Source organism: Polypterus senegalus, chromosome 1 (genome assembly GCF_016835505.1).
Source record: "Polypterus senegalus isolate Bchr_013 chromosome 1, ASM1683550v1, whole genome shotgun sequence".
NCBI classification, from domain to species: Eukaryota; Metazoa; Chordata; class Cladistia; order Polypteriformes; family Polypteridae; genus Polypterus; species Polypterus senegalus.
The window spans coordinates 271,880,750-271,904,624 of record NC_053154.1 but is presented as its reverse complement, the minus strand read 5'-3'; the positions used below and the strand labels follow the sequence as shown (position 1 = coordinate 271,904,624).

The 23,875-nt window shown below is 38.1% G+C and overlaps 1 protein-coding gene across 5 annotated transcripts in view; it reads right to left on the bottom strand.

Annotated features, from left to right (window-relative positions):
• The window catches only part of zgc:171482 (zinc finger protein), a 605,896-nt gene that overhangs the window by 390,628 nt on the left and 191,393 nt on the right, over positions 1 to 23,875 (bottom strand). The window lies entirely within an intron of this gene.

The following is a 23,875-nucleotide window of genomic DNA, read 5'->3' as shown; positions in this document are numbered from 1 at the left end:
CAGCCAAACAATAATGAGACACAAAACAAGCTGCCACATGACCAGCTCACCTGTGCCCATCACACAATATTTGAAAATAAGGAAAAGTGAAGGTCTCCGTAAGGCTGATCTCTCAGGTCACCAAAACGTTTGACGAACAGAAAATCAACAGTTTTGGAAATGTCTGCTGTGGCAGAATGAGAGCAGCAACAAACCACAAAATTAAATAATGGGATTAATTAGTTAACAGCAAGAATCAGCTTCTCATTATTAGATTGGTTGGAGCTTGAAATCCCAGTTTAGCTGCTCATCTGTTGGCTCGTTTCACATCTCATTTCTGTTTGGCTGCCATTTCATGAAGAAACGAATCAATTCAGAGGACTGAATCCTTAAAAACAGGGCTATTAAAATGAAGGGAAAAAGAGTTAATTAGCAGTGAAAACTGGTCAATAATTAGGAAAAAGGTCAGAATGAAAACCTGCAGCCACTGCGGCCCTCCAGGCCTGGAGTTTGACACCCCTGGTATAGATGCAATGATAAGCCGTGTTGTGATTATTAATTAAATATAATTACGCTAAGAAAACCAGAACCAGTGTAGTGTACAAGTGATAGGTGGGGATGTTTACTGCGCGGAGCAAGAATGTATTCAGATTGATAACAAAATGAAATTATAAATTGTTAGTTGCTTATCTTCCTAGAAATTATTATTGGTGTAATGTTTATGTTTATTTTTGTGTCTGATGCCGTCACAGAAGGACAGTCTCAAAATTATTTTTGAGGCATTTGTGGATAAAACCTTTTTCATTCATGAGTGATACTTTTCCAAACCCTGCTGCTTACACACAAATTGTACCAAGCCTTTTGGCCAATAATGCCACCCCCAAAAATGTGCCTCCCAGAGCAGACTGCCCCCTCTACCCGCACCTAGCTACGCCACTGGCACATCTGCTCCCCCTGTCCTTCCAGTATATCGGCCTCCAGGTCTGGAATTTGAGACACTGCTATTGAGAGTCAAATTCAAACAAAACACACTTGAGCCACAAGTTTTAAACCGTGTCTGATGAAAGTACCTGAATTTCATTTAATAATCTATACAACATTTAACTCAAACTCCTGGCAGCAACCAACCCTGGGCACTATCATATGTATAATAACTGCAGGTCAGTTTAGGGGAACCAATCAACCTAACGTACCTATCTCTGGGAAGAAGACCCAGGTTGCCTTGAAGAAAATAAAAATAAGAAAAATGTACAAACTCCACAGAGTCAGAATCCACTGGGATTTAACTTTGGGACTGTGGAGCTGGGAGGTGGCATTGCTAACCAGTGTGCAGCCCAAATATCTGAACTTATGTGACACCATGTTGAAAGCTTAGCAAAAGAAACATCACAGGATCTGCAGTTCTTATTTACTCAATAAGCACATGTAATTCTGCTTTATTATGACAAATGAAAAATTCTGAATTTCAGAGCAAATTTCAATTATAATTTGAGGCAATGTTTAAAGTGCAGAACACGTATATGAAACATAAACATATTCACAGTTGCTTGGTAATAGTTCGTAGCTCTTCAAATCACAGTGACACTTTATAGAAAGATGATGAGAAAGCTAATAAGTGTATAGTGTTGAAACAAGTAAGGCTGGCGACTGGTGAGACATCCGCACTGATTTATGAGCAGGCTTCAAATTCAAATTGAAAACCCACAGCCTAAACAAATGGCCGTTACAAGCAAATGCAATGTTAAAGTTTATTACAGGGAAACTGAACAAATCATTTTCTGATATCTTACAATAAACTCTAGGCATCCAAAAATGCACAGCATGTTATCTAATGTATCTTTTGTCTAACTGTGGCCCTTCTGACAGGGACAGGAGTGTCCCTTGATTGATTATCCAGCAGATTTAAAGGGAAAATGGAAATTCTCTTGTATGACTGCCCTAGTAATTTTGGAGAAGGGTCTAATTGTGGTTTACAGCTGTATGTTTGGCGTATGTAAATTTATATCTTGTTAGCATGAATATCCACCCCCCATTCACAGACATGACAAGAGGTTATTTGATGCTTTTATACCGTGAAGAAAGCCTGTAACTGTGGCTACATGGTCCCTATGATGGTCAGAGCTGTTTTATCCTTGTGTACTGCTGACATACTGTAAATATGCTTTGATTCTCCGAAACCCTGAGTTTAAAAAGTTTTATGTATGGATGGATCCAACACAATATCATTGTAGATGTCAAATTTCTGAATTATAACAGTACATTAACACGCAACATCCCCACATACATATTTCCTTAACAGCGTTGTGGCATCAACAATATTTCACACAAATCAACAATATTCATGAGCCAGACTGAAGGTGGTCACATCCAATCAATTCAGTTGCGCATGAACTTGTACACATGATGCTTTCATGAAATTAAGTTAAAATGATTAACTTGGTATATAAATGATGATGAATGAATCTATTCAGATTAGATCATGAGGGACAAAAGGGTAATTAGGGCATTCGCTATCAGCATGAGGAACTCCGGATTGACAACTATCGTTGTGGCGGACAGGCGGGGCCTATGTCCGACCGGAACGCCTCCATGCTGGGAGGACCAGAGCATTAACTCCCCCGGAGCGTTAGATGGCAGTCCCCCTGAGTTGCAATGGTGCCTAGGACTCCCGCAGGGCTCTATGGGAGTTGGAGTTTGGTGCAGCCCTGTTGGGATTCGTAGGCGCCGCCAGGGTGTGCTGCAGCAACTGCTGAGCCTCATGGGCAGTTCTTCCACCACATCCAGAAGTGCTACCGGAAGTAGGTCATCAAACACCTGGAGCACTTCCCGGGTGCCTTCAATAAGGTGCCAGCAGACAGTACTCGGGAAGCTGGAGTCAGGAGGACGGAGCTTGTGAAGGGAGGAGTACAGGTGATAGAAGAAAGAAAAGGAAGAAAGAAAAAAGAGAGAAGGGACTGAGCCTATATATGGTAATTTGTGTGCTGAAGGGTAAGAACTATAAATAAAAGCGTGTGTTTTGCACTTGCGTGTTTTGGTGTCTGTCGGTGTCTGGGCTGACTTACCACAATGTGTACGTGATAACTCTGTTGAAGATTCTAAATGCTTGTGAAACAGGCAGCCTAAGCATGTGTCCACTGAGTACAAACAGAAGTATACCACAAGCATGTTGGTTAGTATAGTTTATAAATTGTACATTTCTGTTACCTAATTTTTATAATAATTGGTACAATAATGAAAATGGCAGGAACAAATACAGATGTTTAATGGCATCGCAGAAATTTCAAGTAAATCAGCACAAGAGTTTCTGGAATTCATCATGACACTAAACAACATAATGTAAAATAATATTCACCTTTTTGAACAAGTATACTTATTTTAGTGGATGATTTGTGGAATTGGACTTGAAATACCATAAAATAGTGTGCACACCCCAGGAGAAACTGTTTTTATTTTTTATGCTGAAGAGAAAACTGCACTCCACTGTTTCTCCTTGGGGGTTCTTTCAGTAAGCCAGCAGCATTAACAGAGGCTCAGTCTATATTTTCATAGAATTTTATTTTCTTTATTTATGAGGGATGGGAAGAGAAGGCTTCAAAAGTATTTAACTTTATCATTGTTAGTTGAAGAACTGAATTCTCAGAGACTTAGCATGGGATATACATTAATTTACATGTGCTAAACACAACTCATAGGGTGTCAGTTGATTTGGTAGCTCTCATCTGCTGAAACACTGTAAGTATTACAGTTTGTGGTAGATTTGTATATCACACAAATCACATACAGAAGGATGTGGTTTTGCTAAACTGATTCTGTCCTGAAGTTCCGGCATGGTGGGTTTGAATTCTGGTGTAATTATTGGGTTATTGCAGGCTATCCTCTGGGCTGTATGGGTTTTCCCTTCAGTTATCTCTCCACTTCTCTATGAATCTTTTTTTTTTGTTATGGTAACGTCAAAGGTTCCATCACAATATAACCACATCTCCAAAATGACATATCTCACTTGCACAAACCCATACAGTTTGTGTACTCAGATGCACTAAAGAACCATATTGTGGACACATGTACAAAAGATTCTAGAAAATAATCATGAAGTTAGATATTTCTGCCTTGCAGCTCTTGGACCAGAGTGTAAACTCACTATTGAAAGTGTATCAGCTTCCTCTGGAGATTCAGGAAATCAGCCTAAATTGCCCTTTCTATGGCTGACTTTTCTCCCACAGGCCAAAGACCAGTTGTTAGCTTGAACAGATAATCTATAATGGCAGAAGGCTGATGTGAAGGGGGAATGTGACATTCAGTAGCTTTCCATCTCATTCAAGTCCTACAGAGTGGCTCCATCAGTCCAAAGCAAGAAAATGTGAGCACAGAAGATGAATTTATGGGAACAAGAAGGTAAAGAAAAGACCTGGGGCCTCATGTATAAACGGTGCGTACGCACAGAAATGTTGCGTAAGAACTTTTCCACGTTCAAATCGTGATGTATAAAACCTACACTTGGCGTAAAGCCACGCACTTTTCCACGGTACCTCATAGTTTGTCGTACGCAAGTTCTCCGCTCGGTTTTGCAAACTGGCGGCACCCAGCGTCAAAGCAATGCTACTGCTCCTGTGTGGTTACTTTTTATTTTCATGACGCGGCTTTATAAATACACAGAAACTAACCGCATATTGTTTATTAGTGTAATGCATCTGATTGTAATTAACTCGTAACAATATAATGGTCCAGGGAACAGCCATAGTATTCCAAATACCATAACTGCTTTAGCGTTGTTACTCTCACTTCTATTTCTTCTTCTTCTTTCAGCTCCTCCCGTTAGGAGTTGCCACAGCGGATCATCTTTTTCCATATTACTCTCACTGCACGACTCTGAGTATTTATATCACTGTATCTGAGTGTGAATCACAGCAGCAGCTGATCGGAAGAGAATTATCGGTATACGCATTAAGCACACGCTGTCTCAGCCACTGCAAAATGTTTTAAAGCCTTTCCTGTACGGACCTCGCGGTTCAGAAACAGTTTAATCCCAAGAACTTTAAATGCACTCAATCAATTGCTCCTTGTAGAACTGTTAGGACTTATAAGTACAATCACCGCACTGTAAACTTGCACTACAGTTATAATATCTCACAACCTGAGCCACTTTATAAAGCGCGTATTTACATATGATGACGATATCATTTTAAGGTGAAATGAAGCAAAATATGTTTGTTAAATTATACACATAAAACTTTAACTTCATTTAAATAATCTATATTCTTCACTGGGAGTGTCGTGAAGGATAGAATAATTAAACATGTACTACGAAGATATTTCAATGTTCTTTAAGCGTTTTGAAGAATCGGCTAAGCTTACAGATGGCTTAACGTCTATTACAGAGCTGATTGTATGGCGATCGGTTACTTGGGGAAAGAAAAGCAAGGACTCTTGGGGCGCCCAATATATATTGAATATAAAACAGAAAGAGAAAATAACAACACAGCTAAAAACGCAGCGACAAATTTCGACAAAAGATAAATGCTTGTGTCATGAGCACGAGGCTCATGAAACACATGTTTAATAATGTGCTTTAGCTCCTATCATCATGAAAATGACATCACGTATACATCTCAGTATTTTAGTTATTCAGAGAGCTGTAATATCACAAATGTAATGGACTCTGTGTCCAGTTGGAGGAAGAGAGCCAGTTTAAGAAGCAAGTAGTGATTCACACACACAGAGCACATACGAGTAGAAGATCAAATACAAAACAAAGCATTTAACGTGCTACTTTAATTACGATGTAATTTTGAGAAACTGGTTGATTAAACGATTTTAAGATGAAGTTTATAATGTTCTACTAAATGACAAAATAAACTACGTGATTAAAGTGGAAAATTCGAGATTAAAGTTGACATTTCGTGCTTTTTCCCCACCGTGTGCCTTTTTTCTCTGTACCCTAATAAACTTTCATATGACACTCAGACAGTGGGCTTACAACTCTTCTTTTCACGGCAACTTTGATATGTGACTTCTTTTTATTTCCGGCACTGTGCGATTTTGTGAATGTGAGCTTTCAAGTTTCTCCAACACGCTATGTCACTCGATCAACTTCATTTTGTTGATTATACCACGGTTTATTTGAACAAATAGTATGTTTTTCCTTTGTCTCCACTTGGTATTCGCTGAAATTCTATATTTTCCCCGTGCTTTTCCCATTGTCTTTTCACAGAAGGCTGCGCTTAAGGGCGATTTATATTGATTTGCATATTCAAATAGGCATAATTCTGGGAGGATTTGGGGCGTTACATAATGCGCGTGCACGAGCGTTAGTTTTCACGCTGATCGGGATTTATGTAACGAAAGAACGTGGAAGTTGGAGTACGCACAGATTCCTGCATCTGGATTTTTCTGTGCGTAAGCACATTTCGGCTTTTGTGCTTACGCCATGTTATAGTGCGAGTTCTACGCACGGCGTTATACATGAGGCCCCTGGTCTGCCTGTCTTTCACTGTTCGTGTTTGTGTAGAGAGTTGAGACAATAATCACCATGTTGCTGTGATCCGAGCCTCCAATTGCTGCAAGTAAGAATTTCAGTGTACCCTGTTCACCTAGCAATAGTACTACTAATACTGTTACAATGACCTCTACTACTTCACATAAATGTAGGCTTTATTTTTGTTCCCACACTTGTCTGTTTAAGATCATGTCAAATTTATTGTCACATGTGCATAGTACAGTGAAAATCTCACTTATATGTCTCCTCTGAATAGCTAACAATAATACAATACCAACAAAAGACAGACAGATAGACACACAAAAACACACAAACGTGAGCAACATATTGTGCTGTATGAGATGGGATATGCTTCATCTTTAATTTCTAGATACGGTTTAGTTTCCAAGAAAACACACTTTCTTACAAACAGTAAACAGAGAGATGGAAAGATCAACTGCCTTAATGTGCAACTCTCATATCTCACATTAAATGTCATTAAAAGTGTCTCTCTCGCTAATGCCTTAGCATTTCCCTGGATGTGGGGTTTCTGTCTTTCTGCTCAGTCTCAAACATGGCATCCCAGTCCCTCTCTAGCGAGCAGCTCCGAGAAGAAGATTTTAAATTGAGAAGACTGTTACAGAGTCAGGTTTTACTGAAGATTAGATAAGTTTGCTTTTGTGTTTCATTTGTTGCTGAAAGACTCTTTTTCTACTTCTTCAAGAATAAAGTGTGGTCTTAAAAAGAACCATTTATTAATTTAATTTGTGCAACTCAAAACACAAAATCCCAGAATCAGTCGACAGCATGGGAGTGGGGGATTGTTCTCAAATATGAATACACTTCAGTTAATCAGTCAGGCCGATTGACATCATCCTGAATTGCTTTCTGGTATTTATTCTACATTTGATCATGCGACTTGGGTGATTTTTTTTCTCCACACCATCAAGGCAGATTTTCAAGAGACAATGATGATCATGTTTTTCTGCATTGCCGGACAAGCTCATAAAAAAGTCTGTCAATATAAAGTCAGCAACATTATATTGAACTGCTGAGGTGTCTTCAGGAAAGCATCAGGAAAAAATGTCTTTAGAAGTGTCACACCTAAAAATGGATTTAGCAGCACAACTATGCACCTGTACATACCACATTGTTAGTCAAAGAATTTTTGACCAAAAGAAATGGGCTTGTTTTTTAGGATCCCCTATATTCACCAGGTGTCAGAAAATTGCATGCCAAAAAAACCCCGGAATATACAGATTCAAATTTCCATGCAAACATTAGGATTTATAAAAGAAAACTTGACAGGAAAACTTGTGTATAATTATGGCAAATCTCACATGCACACATAATATTTCAGAGAAAGAGGGAAACAACAACATCCTTGATAAAGAAGGGAAATGCAGCAAAATCCTCTAAATGATGACTCACCTGTATAATAATTCATATCACTAGCAATTTCTATAATGTGCATTGACGTGACAATACTATGTACAGTGTAACCTCGGGTCACGACTGTAATTCGTTCCAAAACTCTGGTTGCAACCTGATTTGGTCGTGACCCGAAGTAATTTCCCCCATAGGACTGTATGTAAATACAATTAATCCATTCCAGACCGTAGGAACTGTAGGTAAATATATATTTTTTTAAGATTTTTAAGCACAAAAATAGTTAATTATACCATAGAATGCACAGTGTAATAGTAAACTAAATGTAAAAACATTGAATAACACTGAGAAAACCTTGAACAGAGAAAACTAACATTGCAAGAGTTCATGCTACAGCCTTACGAACCGCTCGCTGTAAACACTTTTTTTTAATTTTAAGCACAGGGAAAAAATGAACATTTGAAAACTCCTTAATTTATACAAAAACTAACCATAAACAACCACATAAACACTGGCATGAGGAAGTGAGGAGGAACTGGGTGGAGAGGAGGTTACAGTTCTGAGGTAAAGTTCCTCTGCGTGATGCACGTCTGACTGAGAACAATGTACTGTACAGGGAGAGATTGAACACGTGCGTAAATCACCGGCGCGTATGAACCAGAAGGGAAACGAAATAGAGCACAAAGAGTTCACAGCGAATGCACAGGGAGAGACTGAACGCGTGCGGAAATCATCGGCACGTATGAACCGGAAGTTTGTGGTCGTGAACAGATGCAAAAGTTTGGCAAACTTTTTGGTCGTAACCTGATTTGTACGTGTTCTGAGACGTTCGTGACCCGAGGTTCCACTATATTTGCACTGAAGAACATCTTTGTCTTTCCTCAGTTTATACAGGCTACTTGTTGTCACTTCTCAAAATGAAAAACTAATGGAATCACTTAGTGTCAATTACTGCATTAAGTAAAAACAGGTGTGATTCACTCTCTATGTAATGAAAGCTATAAAAATCACACCCTACAGCCTATTCATAGCCTAATATTTTAACATAGCATGGCTTGTTTGGCTCTACTTGAAGACTACACAATGGTCAATGCAAAGGGAATGGGCCTTTAGGGACCACAGGATTTTATATACACATACACACACTGCCTATTATGTTACAATATATGTTCTTATAATTAACTCTTCAGCAACTTTATGATCTGTAAATAGAAACTGTTTCTGAATCTACCAGTGTGAGCGCCACTGGTTCTGCAGAAATATTGTATGTCGTTGTAAGGCTGTGAGTTTGTATTTTTCCTGCATAGAAGGCAAAGTGGTTAGTGCTTCTGCTTCTCATCTCTGTTTCAGTTTTCACATTTTAAGTGCTAAAGTAAATGAGAGTCTGACTGCTTTCTCTATGGCCTTCTGCAGCTGTTTACTCTTGTGAAAGTTGGACAGCATTAAAAGTAGTACAAGCCAAATGCAGTTTTCCTTCTCTAGTGTTCTACTCTGTTTCATCAAAACCCTTGGCATAGTGAGAGAGTGTTGATTTTTAGCAGTAGTTATGAATACGAAAATGGCTGCAGAATTGTAGAATATTTAATTTACATTGCAAATTCCTAATATTTGGTGGTATTAGCTCATACAGTATGCTCCTGACATGTCAAGTGCCCATATGTCTTATTTCCTTTCTAGTTAGTCAATCCAACAGTCAGGACAGATCCCATTGTTCCACATGGACCATCCTCTCATTCTTCAACATTATACTGTATAGCACCACTGAAATGGATTACAAAGGCAATCTAATAACAAACAGAAGGCCTTGAATAAATGTATTTACTTTGTGTATCTCAACTTTATGTACTTATTCTTTTTGATCTTTCTAACCTTATTCTGAACTACACACCCGTGACCACCAAGAGACAGGATGCTAATCTGTCACAGAGAACACTTGAGCATACACACAATTTACAGCTGTCACTCAGTTCAGTTTAGTTTATGCTTAATAAACACACTTTCACTTATAAACTCCACTGGCTTTAAATGATTATAAATATCTAAACTACCGGTATATGTTTGTACAATTTGTGAGGTAACTGGAGTACCTGGATAAATCAACAGGGGTAAAATGGAAACTCTGTACAGATAGCTGCCAAGCCAGGAATTAACCTAAGAGTCAAGCGGAGAGGCTGATGGGCCAACCAAAGCATCACTCAGACATCCTTAAAAGAGAGTATTTTCTTATCTAACAAATGTATAAACTATGTTATCTTCTGTATATCAAAACACTAAGGTCAGTCCCTCTGAGCAATCTAATTGGTCAGTTTAGTTTTTGATGTGACTTTCCAATTTGGCTTTGGTGATGTGACAAGATGCACAATGAGGAGTAAAGGCATATGAGGCATGCTGAGAGAATCACCTTCAAAGATGGAAAATATAAAACTGGAATAGGAGGTGAGAAAAGCACCTCAAAAATAATGACAGAGTCTGAGAAGCAGGCTTTACGGGAGCACGCTCAAGAGAGGTAGCACCGGTGAAGAGATGTTCACACATGGAAAAACAGAGAAAAGGTGCTGAAAGTACATCTAGGGCAAGAGATATCAAATATTTTTTTAATTAGTTTATTACCTGTCTTGACAGGTACTGTGAATAGTACCATATAAAAGACAGAACAAAAATGCAGAAAGGCCAGTGGAGTTAGATTTTCTTTTTACTAAACTTCAGGTCTCCACCGTCCAGAACACTATGCCATGTATACCATCCATTGTTTTGTTTCTACTGTTCCTACAGATCCTCTTCTGCATGTGAAACAGCCACAGGACACAGAAAATTATGGTAAGTGTTCAAAGGGTGCTAAAGCACACAAAAGCTTAAAAGGACAATGAATTTTAAACACCGCCTGGCATAGATCCAAAATCTGCCATCCACATCCTTACACCCCCACAAAGGCAAAAAGGCACAAACACACTGGAGCAAGGAGTGAAGCATTCATCCACTGCAGATCTCATAAACTGGCACATTTTCTTTCAGCTTCCTTATCCTCATTTTATTTTGCAAGAACTTAGTCATGAGTAAAACATTAGTCACTACCCCCCGTAGACCGAGAGGCAGGTGGAAAGATGAGGAACCCTTGGATCACATATGAGCTGTCAAAACCAAGAACGAGACAAGAGCGCGAGAAGACTGATTCAGCGCAGCTGCCAATGCCAAGCAGTGGGAAGAGATTTTTGGATTGCAACACTTTCCATGCTTATAGTTTATTCTGCATTCTGAAATTTCAAGTAGCCTTGTACATTTTTGGAAACCTGTTTAAAATGTTTTGATTCCTTACACTCTCAGCCCTTAGCCCACTGCATATTTGCATATGATTACTGGATTTCATTTCAGGTTAAAATTTAGAATGCTCTGCCATGTTTATTTATTACATCTCGGAGTACCACAGGATGTTATACAGGGACTTCTAATTATTTATATACTCCAAATCCACATTCTTATATTTTTTGCATGGCAAGGATGAGAACTGAAATGATTAAATGTTTTAGTATTTTTAAACTTACCTTTTTTTAAAATTACCAATCTTTAACCAAAATTCATTTTAAGTAACTGTCTCTGCATAAGAAAAATGTAACATAGAAAGTAAAAAAAAAAAAATGTTTAAGTAAAACAACAAAAAGATGAATTTTAAAAGCCTAAATCCTATATACTGTATTATGAAATGGTAGAAATAAGCAGCATGTCCTGGAGAGGCTCCATTGCTAGGTGATGACAAAAACGACGCATTATGAATATGACACATTTTCTGGCAGATTCATTAATTTAGCAAATACATGTTCACATGAGTGCTGAAAGATCATCTAACAGTCCTCACCTCACATATTTAATTCAAATTTAGATTATCCTAAGCAGAGCCACAAAATAACAGATAAAGACATGACCTGCTACATCATTGTTAGTTTTGGATGGCACAGTGGTGAAGCCCCAGCTTCACACTCCTAGGTTTGAGTACCGGCCTGTTACTATGTGTGCAGAGTTTCTATATTTTCCTGTGTTTTTTCTCAGGGTTCTCCGACTTTCTTCCCAAACACATGTGTCTTAGGCTAACCTGTCATAAAATGGCTTTGGTGTAATTGGGAACCCTTCCAGGTTTGGCTTCTAATTTGAGCCTTTGAAATACTAAACTGGATTAAACTGGTTCAGTGACGGATGCATTTATAAATTCTGCATTTAATGTTGCATTTTGCTAACAATAATACCCAGAATAAGAGTCAAACAATTGAAGCTACTAGAAAGAAAATAAATTAGGACATCATATCTAGATGCTTCTGTTGCAATGCATAAAATCTGCAAACACTTTTTAGGGACAGTAAATGCAACTAGAGTTTGTTTTCACAATAAACATTCATTTGTTTGATGAATAAACACAATTGGCAATGCCTGTTGGAACATTCAGCCATTTCATGAACCTGTCTAATCTAACTTAGGCTCTCGGGCGAGCTGGGGCTTATTCTCGAGTCGGGTAAGAGTCACGAGTTAACACAACGTGTACATTTTTCAGATGTAAAATGAAAAGGCACACATACTGTACATGGGAAGGACATGAAAACTCCAAACATTCTGACGCAGTCTTTTTTGGAGCCACCTCCATACCTATTGTAGAAAGATGCTGTTTAATTGAGGACATACTAAACTGCACACCAGCATCAAATCTTTTCAGACTGAGGCTTACTTTTCAGTGTTTTTCTGTTCATCTTCATGTACCACCTTAAAAAGGCTTTGTCACAATATTCATTCTTAATGTCGATATCATTATCACCACATTCACTTTAGTGATAAGTTTTAAAGAAAATTAGCCTACAACTCATTTCAGTTTCTAAGAAACTAAGAAAAATGGGGAACCAAACATATAATTAATAAGACAGCCCAGAATATAATGTAGTATAGTATTTCATAGGAAGAAAAATAAGATCCTACTAAAAAAAGGAAGTTTAATCCAGACACAATATTAATAAAAAGAGCCTTTGTAGATATGTGTTCACTGGCTGCTGACCCCCAACCCTCCTATCCTATTTACAGTGAAGTGTAGAGAATGCCATTATAGTAGGCCTTTAGTTTGTGTACAGTAGAATAATACCTTAAAATTACTGTATTTATACTAAAATGTAAATCATATATAGAATATATAAAATACAGCATTTACAGTGAGTTCCATGTGCTAAACTGGAATGTGTTTTTAAAGAATGTTTCAGCTTGATCCCATGGCTGGCTCACATGAATACATCTTTATGGACAAGGCAAGATTTAACTTAACCAAACTAAGGAGAACAGGCAGGAACATCATTGTCCAAAGAGAGACTGTTGAGGTTCATGGATGATGGAAGACAATGTGACTCTGGGTTCTTCAATGCCATGCAACACTAGACATATACAATACAGCACATTCAGTAACATTCCTGCATATTCTTGACACTTAAATTTTTCACTTTGAAGATGGGGTGCTGGGAAGACAGGAACAAAACCACAACATCTAGGACAGCGTTAATTTCCATTGTGCTGCTCTGGTTCGTGAATGGTTTAATAGCAACCCTAGATTTCTACTGAGGTTTTTCCTAGCATATTTCACATTTCTCAAACTCATTGACAATTTTATCTTTGCATGCTGATGGAAGGTGTATGACTAGAACCCTTATTACAGAGAGAATTTCCTGCAATCCATGGAAGAGGCATGAGGGGACATTTCACCTGAATTAATTCAAGGATGGATTCAACACAAATGAACACCTCTTCCTCACTGTCTGGCAAATGATTACATTCAGTGTGATGTGGATGAGGTTTTATGGCCTGACCCTGCAACAAAGAATAGATGGAGATGAAACTGACAAATTTACTGTATACCCTACAGTGATGTTTGCAGTTTTGTGTTTTTGGAAAATCACAAAGTAATGTGCATTGTATTTTGTTTACTGTGATGCTTGTATTTTTTTGTTCCATACTGTGAATTGTATGTACTGTGTATACAGTAAATGTAGATTTTTTAATTTCTTATTTAATAGTGCAAATAAAACATTTGCCTTAAAAAATGATTTTTGTCATACCTGCAATTAAGTATCACTTAGAAATAAGGCTGCACTTAACTCCCATGCATAAAAGGTTTTTTTGTTGTAGTGTTATGATTTTTTCTGTCTAGTGTGTCATGGTTATCACCAATGTTTGTGTATTTGACTTCTCATATGTATTATATGATGGCATATTTTGATTCTGATGGAAAAGTGAGAGTTTCTGTGGTTATATTTAATTTACTTTTGATATAGACATTTAAAGGTTTGTACAGATGAGTATGTGGTTTTGAGATTTTGAACAATATTACTATGGCCATGAACAAAACACACAAAATGATGGCGTCAATTAAATTCTAATAAGATGTTGGTAAAAAAAAAACTATCATAACCTGGAAATGAAATTACAAAATACAGGCATAAATTAGACTCATCACTTTCAAATTCAAAATGGCAAATAGAAAATGGCTTTTATATATTACATAGCAGCTATACACACACATAAAACTACTTTAAATTGTACCTGGAATAGGAGATGCTACAGTATATGAGTTATGAAATCCTTTTGAGTTTAAGGTCGAGCACAAAATGGTTAATATAACCAAGAATTTACTAAAATATTTTGGTTGCATGGAGAAAGAGAAAGAAAGAAGAAGTGGTATATAGAGATCTATGTCATTTATTAAATTAATCTTCACAAATAATAATTGAATTCAATGATAAGAGAGCATACTCATTGGAGGGCAGTCTTTCTATCATAATAGTTAACATTTGATTGCTGTCTTGTTGAAAGTCATCAAGCAATAACGCCTTTAGCCCTTTTTCCAAACCAGTCACCCAGACAGAGCTTAATAGTCAAGGAAACTCAACAACAGACAAATAACCAGCCTGTTCCTGCTGTACCAGAGACTCTTCCTTGATGATGTTTGTTTAAATCGACATTAAAAAACAAGCTAAATGTGCATTTACTCGAAAGTTTGAAAGTTCTGACATCTTAATCTTATTCTGAGATGTGTTTTGAGATATTTTTCGGGCTTATCATTAGACTTGAGGTAGACGTACCGATTTCTCAGGGAATGTGTGGCACCTGCAAAATGCTAGTATAGCATGTGCACTTCAAGCTGGCCACTATTTGAGTCCATCACTACAGAAATATGAGGCACAGGCAGAGATGTTGACCACATCATCACCAAATCATCCTAAACAGAGCTGCAGCACTTTACCAGCATGCATCAGATGGACCCCTAGTTTGTAACTGATTTGCAAAGCCCCTCTAGAATGAACTTACTGTTAAAATATTTCAGGCATGCTATTTACATCATCCCAGGGTCTTTCAATGCTACACTCTGTTTTAATTTTATGAACTCTATTTATTATATGGCATCATGGAGTGTATGGTTTAGCACGACTGCCTCACAGCATCTGGGTCATGGGTTCTTTGTTCAGTATGCTCACAGTCTTTGGGGATTACAGAATTTTTTACTCACATCAAAATTATTAGGCTACCAACTACAGACTGGCTGGCTGTGTGCCGCATGATGCAGTGGCACCCCTGTCAGAGTTGGTTCCTGCCTTGCCTCCCAGTGCTGAAGGGACATACCCTCCGTGTCACACTTCCAAATGATTTTTGTTGTAGTTTAGTTAGATTAGTTTCTCATGCTGTAAGATTAGTTTAATGCTGTTAGATTAGTTTACATGCTGTAAAATAATCTTGTCAGCTCTCAAAAATGTCTTGCCATAGTGCAGTGGCATGGTGACATACGAGTCCTTGTAGTATCCATGCATATGCGTTTATAGAAATATTTAGCAGCAATTTTATAGGCTGAGAAAATCTAACTCCAAAATTCCCAAAAGTAATCTGCTGGTAGAATCTAATGTTCTCCACAGATACCTTTCTAAGGGCTGACATCCTCCACGTTTTTTACACTTGCCATTAACTGGCTGCTACTTGAATTTACTATGTGTCAGGCATTTCTGCAAGTCAAGACTATTTCAAAATACTCCCTTCACAGCCTCCAGCTAAATAAAACATCATTTAGGGCAAATCACTACTATCAGGGGAGCCCGAGTATATATCACTGATTGGAAATGTGCTAATATTGTAAATCTTTTTACTTTAAACCTGTAAAATTTTCTAAATAATAAAAGCACTCAACACTGCATATTAAAAAAATGTACTATAAGTGAAACGTGACTAGTAAAAGTCTTCCATTGCCTTCCTCTCACTTAGATTTCACGCTCAGCTGAGTACAGAAGGTCCTCCTGTGTCTAAACGGCTTTGAAAGTTTGACAGTCATTTAGCTCGACTGGGAGGAGGCAGAGTTTGTGGAGAGCAGGTGAGGCATGTAATTCTATTTGGGCTCTGTGACTAGGAGCATGCTCGCTGACACAGATGTGACATAAAAAAAGCCTTTTCCACTGTAAGAAGTGCACAAGTAAGTACATCTTACTCTCTGGTGTGAAACCATTCCAGTCAGAAAGGGCTACTCCAAGGGCCACAGTCCTGTCTAGCAATTGTCCTGGTTTCTCTTCCCAAACGACTGTGGTGGGATGTGCAGTTTAATATTGGAACAGTTGCTAAAATAGAGACATCAAGTCATTATGAATCCATGAGTATTTTCTTCTTGGAATGCATATCTCTTACGCTTCATGGTGCAGAAAAGGTGCGTACAATGCCTTCAAATAAATGTAACTTGGGCAAAATACGAATTTGAGGCCTGTCACTATTTTTAAACTTACTGTGCTATGCATATGATAAGACAAAATATATTTCAAGTAGATCTCCGTGAAATGTATTCAGTGGGACACACAGTTTGACATTCTGTTGAACATCAAGGCCAAACAGTTTAAATCATTCAGCAGGAATGGGAAATCTGCCGTGTTTGATGGGTAAGTGCTTTTTTATCTGTGATGGCAGAAACCTACTAACGTGAACATCACTCAGGAATATACAGGAGTAGAGAATATCGTAGTTGAAGAGGACCGCAGTAGGGTCCCATTTTGTGTAATGTCCGAAAAAACCTCCTCAGTTTTTGACACTTTCTGTCACATTGCCCTACTACTCCTCCTAACAATAATTAGCTCTTCTGCCGCAGAATTTTATATATCATGTAGTTAATGCCATCCAACTTATGACCTGTTATCTAAGTCTGACTTTTGGCTAAAATGAGTGAGTGCAGGAATTGTGCGAAACTCCCACAAAGGGCATATGAGCATAACCACATACATATCTAACAGAGAGAAGTACACAGTCAGAGATTGGCCTGAGAGCAGGTTGTACTGAGTCTTTGAAAAACCATGCCAACTTGTAACTTGAAATGGAAGTAGGGGCTGCTGGGGATGAAAGAGTTCTTCCCACAGTAGCACTGCTACAAACATCCCATAAAACAACAGGACTCAGGACTCAGGGCTGAAACTGTCTGTCACCTATAGGACTGCACTCCACATTAACTCTTCCTTTTATGTGCTGCATGTAACTATACTCATATCCTGAATTTTAATGACGGTGTTACAAAAGGAGCATTTGCCACCTACTTAAGTTCTCCAATGTCTGGTTCATTACGGTCTAATAAGAGCATAGAGTACAGAAAAGTGGTGAGTGACTTTCTCAAGCAATATACAGAAACTATCTATCTCCAATCAAACTTCAGAAGGCAAAGGAGATGGTGGTGGATTTCTAGTATAATTGTGATACCATAACATCAGTCACTGTAATGTAAGAAAGGCATATATGCTGGAGTTCTATTAATACCTGGGGGTCCATCTGAACAGTAGACTGGAATGAATGGACAAAAAGGCCCAGCCAGGACTCTTCCATTCAGGGAGGCACAGCTGCTTTAAAGTGCTGTTTGTAACCAGCTGCTGTCAATGCCCTTCCAGTCCAAAGCAGAAAAAGCTATGACGGTTTTGAAAATGCAAGTTAAAAAAAATGCAATGATTCTTAAATTGACTGAATTTTATTTCATTGCAGACGGTATGGACCCACAATATTTCATGTTTTATCTTGTCAACTTCATTTCTTTTGTTAATATACATCCATTCCTGAATTTCAGGCCTGCAGCACATTCCAAAAAGAGTTGGGACAGTAAAACATTTACCACTTTGTAATGTTGCCATTCCTCCTGACAACACTTAAATTATGTTATGGCACTGAGGATACCCAGCAAAGAAGCGTTTCAGGTGTTATTTTGTCCCATTCTTCCTGCAAACACATCTTAAGGTGTGCAACAGTATGGGGTGATTGTTGTCGAATTTTTTTGTTTCAAAATTCTCCGCACATTCTCTACTGTGGACAGGTCAGGACTGCAGGTAGACCAGTCCAGTACTCGTATCCTCTTCATTCGCAGCCATGTCTAATTTGTGCAGAATATGGTTTTCTTGTTGAAAAACGAATGGGCACCCCTGGAAAAGATGTCATCTTGAAGGCATTATATCTTGCTCTAAAATCTCAATGTACTTTTCTGCATTAATGCTGCCATCACAGAAGTATAAATTTTCTTTGCCAAGGGTACTGACACAACCCCATACCATGACAGACCCAGGCTTTTGGACTTGTTGCTGATAAAAGTCTGGATGGTCCTTTTCGTTTTTGGTCTGGAGCACACAGTGTCCATATCTTCCAAAAAGCTCAGCAATACTGATTCGTCTGACAACAATACATGTTTCCACCTTGTAATGGCCCATCCCTGATGCCTCTGAGCCCAGAGAAGTGAACACCACTTTGGACACTGGCTTCTTTTTTGCACAGTGAAGTTTTAAGTGGCATTTGTGAATCCATCCATCCATCCATTTTCTAACCCGCTGAATCCAAACACAGGGTCACGGGGGTCTGCTGGTGTATCTCCATATTGTAGCGCTTGACAAAGGCATGTGGTTACGCTATATCAGCTATTAATGAGTGACAGTTCTTGATGCAATGCCATGTGAGGGATCGGAGATCATGGGTGTTCAGCTTAGGTTTGCACTCGTGTCCTTTGCGCACAGAAATTTCTTTAGATTCATTAATGATATTATTCACTGTAGAGGGAGAAATATGCAAATCCCTTCCAATCTTTCTTTGAGGAATATTGTTTTTAGAAATTTCAATAATTTTCTCACACATTTGTTGAAAAACTGGAGAGCCATTCAGATAGCTTACCTACTTTACATGTCTCACTATGTTTTTGAACTCTTGCTTGTTTTTGATGGAGTCTTTGCAGCAATGAACTGAGCTAACAAAACACCTTGAAGATGTAGTTGGCCAGTTGAAACCTGACTTTTCTGTATGTCATAACTCCTTCAGTTCCATCTTTTGCTATTTACTTATGTGTGTGTATTCAAAGGTAACTGTCAATATGACTGTTGTAGATGCCACATGGGGTTGACGGGCATTCCAGCCAGGAGAAGGGATGATTCCTTACTCGGACGGGAAACTCCTAAGAGGCAGATAAGAATCCCGGTCGGGGAGGAAAGAAGGGGCAGATCCAGAAGGAAGGATTGGAAAGGATGGACAGACAGCCCATTGAAAAGAAAAGATATCACTGGGGGTTTGTTATTCCCCCAGCACACTAGATGGCATCAGCACCAGATACCGGTACCCAGTGGAAAGCCAGTAGGGCATGCAGGGAAATGTAGTCCAGTAGAGCAGCCCTTCTCGTGTCACTGGGTGCCACAAGAGGGCACTACAGGGAGATAAGCTCCCTGCTGTAATGGAGTTCCACATTACTTGTAAGTGCTTCCATCGGGCAATGACCCTGGCACTGGAAGTACTCCTGGGTCCTTAATAAAACGGGCTGCACTCCCTTGGCCAGGCGAGTCAGAGCTGGGAGGTAAAGAGGAAACATTCGACTTAAGGAGGACAGTGCGGTGGTGAGAAAAATTATAGTGGTGAATTGAATTGTGGAGAAAGAAAACCTGTTTTTTTTGTGCTTTTGTTATTGGTTGTAAACATGTGGTCAATAAACCAACCTTCATTTGAATCCGGGACTGTGCTTGTGTGTTCATCTTGGGGTTTGGGGCTTGCTGACACCGGTTTCCATCATACTGTGTATGTAAGAAGAATCATAAGGTATTATATATAGGACACCACCACCACCACCACCACTACTACTACTACTACTACATGTATAATATTTACAAGCAATTTATATTTCAGCATTGTAAACTTAGTCTTCTGAGGACATGACTGTACTGGGAAAAGAAAAAAAAAACAATACACTGAGTAGCTTCACTCATTTGTTGGCTTCACTCTTTTTTGTATTTTCTTTAACTGGGGTATTATCAATACATTTATGACAGCACACATTTAAGAGAAGAGACTTTATTAATGCTACCATTTCACATCTCCCAGAGAATGGATTTATTTCTCAGTCACCATCTGTGTAGTGTTTAATATCTTCTCCCCTCTTGTTTTTTGTTGGTAGTGCAATTATATTTCTACATCCTAAATACAATTCACTTTGGGTAACTTGTCTCATTCCATTGGTTCCATATGAGTGAGGTGATTAAATGCCCTGTTATTTCATAGGACCACCTGTATATCAGCCCAAATTTATCATTGAAAACATCATTAATTGTGTAATGTGTAACAAATTTTTGTTACATTAACTTATTCATACTTTGCAATACATACTTCAATGGTGCTTTGCAAGGAATGCTGGTACAATATGTTTAATCTCTAATCACATAAGTTCTATTCAAAACATACAAGATGCTACATATGAGTGAATGAGGGTGTATGCATTATTTGGCCCCATCATGTTCTTGTGTTCGATCCAGGGCTCGTTTCTGCCTTGCTCCTGACGCCAGCACAGGCTCTGGTGTCCCATAACCTTACATTGGACAATGAAGGTTCAGAAGATGTATGTAACTTGTAATAGGCATTGTCTTTTATTTAATTGATTATTTCAGAACATTGCAAAGGCTTAGTTTCTAAAAGGAAATATATCAGAGTTTTGTCTTACCAAACACAATTACAATATAGTATAACATATTCAGATCACTATAATCTAATTAAGGATTTTTAGGGGCAACATACTGGGCTTTGGACTTGTGAGCTGCAAGGCACGTCATCAGTGCCACATATAAACAAAAAAGTGAATGTGATGCGATTCAGCTTTTGCTGAAAAGACAAATGGCAATGTAAAGTTTACTAGCTACTTAATTTCAGGACTGAGACAGTCTTCCTTTGTTGCACAACTAGACTGCCCTGTCTCTCAAGAAGGTACTTCATCAAACAGCTTTCAGTGACATTCATTCACTGCTTGAACTCCAAAAGTATAAAAAAATATATTTATTACAGTCACAAAAAATGAGTCACATTTAATAACGCATAAGACAGCACGTCTGTTGTCCTGAATGCTGCTTTGATCAATGTTTCTTTGCAAATGTACAGCATAGTTATAAGGCAGTGAATATTCAGGAAGATGCCCTCTAGCTTACTATTGACAGCATAATTTTGTCATTTTTTTCCAGACTATTTAATACGCATGGGACAATGTGCCCTAGTTAGAAGGAGCAATTGTATATGCCTCCATTACCTGAATGAAAAGGGAAAGAATCAAGGTGCTGCGCTAAAGCAGCAATATATATGTGCCAGACAGGATCAGGACGCAGTATGTGTGCTTGCACCTTAAATATGCCACAATTAATTTAAGTGCCAGAAAGGGGCATGGTTTAAAAAAAGGAGCTGTCCATCATACTTAAAGCAGAATATATTTGGGGAAATTAATTGTAGATCAACTTTACAAACTGCATTGTGTTTGTGAAAATTAATAGCTTGCATCAGTGGTTTTCAACTTAAGATGTGAGGGAAAACCCCCTTTGGCTGCAGGTTTTCATTTCAATCAATTATCCCAATCATCAAGTCATTCTTGCTTTTAATTGATCTCACTATTTAGCGATCTTTCCAACAAATATTTCTAAAAAAATATGCTTTACTTTTAATAAACATGTTTTCTTTTCCATCCAAATGTTTATGATTAGTAATGAGCATTGCACACACAGCCATGCCTCTACTTCACTGCCATTTTCATGTGTCTTTTTAGTAAGAAATGTTTCTTATGCATGAGCAGATAAGTAAATACAGCACTCAAGTAATAGATTCACTTCATCATTCAGAGTTATCAGCTCTGGAATACAATTAGGGTGGTAACTTCTATAGAAACAGGTCAGTTACAAAGAAAATGACAAAGAAATATAAGCATTTAAAACTATTTCAACAATTCAAAGATTAATGAATGTCTTAGAGTAAGAGAACAAAAAAGGGCAGCTTGTAAAAAAGGATGGCAACAATGTTGGTGTATAGAAAATGATGATCTGATAGAATAAGAGCAATGATCTAATAAAATTAAACATTTTTTATTAACAAATTCCATGATCTAAAAGAATATGTAAAAAGGGAAGGCAAATGGTCACAAAAACTGCACAATTGGAAAAGAGCAAGAGTACCAAAAACATCAAAACATCATTCTAATAGTCAAAGAGCCCAAGAATTTAAAGACAAGAACACTACAAGAGATCATTATGAAGAAAGCTGCTCAATGTTTAAATGAAGAGCCTCATCAAAGCTCCCTACACTCTTAAAAATAAAGGTGCCAGAGTGGTTCTTCAGAGCTATCCCATAGGGAATCTATTTCTGGTTCCCAAAAGACCCATCCACATGAAGGTTCCACAAAGAACCTTTATTTGTTTAGATCTGTAATAGTCCCCACACAGTAGATAACCATGAACAGATGGCAGCAGATTTGTGAAATACCAATGGCTCTTGAATTTAAAAGGACTGTCGCTACACACAAAAACAAAGGCTAAGTTGTGGCTTTCTTAATCTGTTAGTGTCTAGATACCTGCTAGATACCCTAACATACATTATAGATCTGCAAAGAACCCTTCCCAGAATGAAATGGTGCTTTGTCAAGCAATTTGTCCATAAGGAACCACACAACCCAATAAAGAACCAAAAAATGCCATTCAAAAACATTTTTTAACAGTGTAGATAATTTCTCTGTCCTTTGCCATTAGTCGATGTTTGCCTAATTAAGATGTGTAATATCATATACTGACAGAAGGGGATAAAAGGGCAATTTGCAGGCAAACAAATCTTGATAACCTGTATGGAAGCCAATAGATTGTATAAGCAAATATGATATATCTTACTACATTGCTCTTTTCTTCCTTGCAGAGACTACATGAAATTCCTAATTAGGCAGTTTACGTTTGTGTTTTTGGGCATACACTGTATCTCATTTATTTAGTACACTTTATTAATAAATAACATTTCTTTCTTGGCATGATGCTACAGACACAAACTGGGCAATTTTGTGTGGAGTGCTTCATCTGTGCACATGAAGTGCATTACATGTTTCTGATGCCACTGGTACATATTGCAGGGTTTGAATGCTTAGGTAATTGATAATGTTCATTTTTATGTGCCATTCTTGCTGAAACATGTTTTATGGTTCAGGGTACCATGATTAAGTCATGAGACAAGGTTGGCCCCATCTGACAGTTGTTTTAAGAAATGTGAGAGCACACAGTTTCTATGAAAGTTTTTAATAAATGCATTGTCTTTTCTACATTTGAGATTCCAGTATGGCTATAGTATATGGCTAGCTTGCATTGTTTAGTAAAAAACGCACTTACAGTAGATCTTCTACATGATGAAAAAAGGATGATGGCAAAATTGGATGCCATCATGAAAAATCCCCTCCAACACATTCAGGAGGCGCTGTCTTGGAGCACTTTTAGTCACAGGCTCATTCCATCCTGGTGTGCTAAGAAGCACCTCTGGGGGTCTTTTCTGCCTGCTGCTATCAGGCAATTCAGAGCTTCCACTCAATATAGTTGTTAAATTTGTTTTTATTTATTCAGTTATTGTTTGAATGATTGATTATCGATTGATTGATTGGCTGTATTATGTGTCCTGTATTCTTGGTTTTTTATGTTTCTGCTGCTGTATGTATTTGAATTTCCCCATGGGACAAATCTAATCTAATCTAATCTAATCTAATGATGGTCTCTAAAC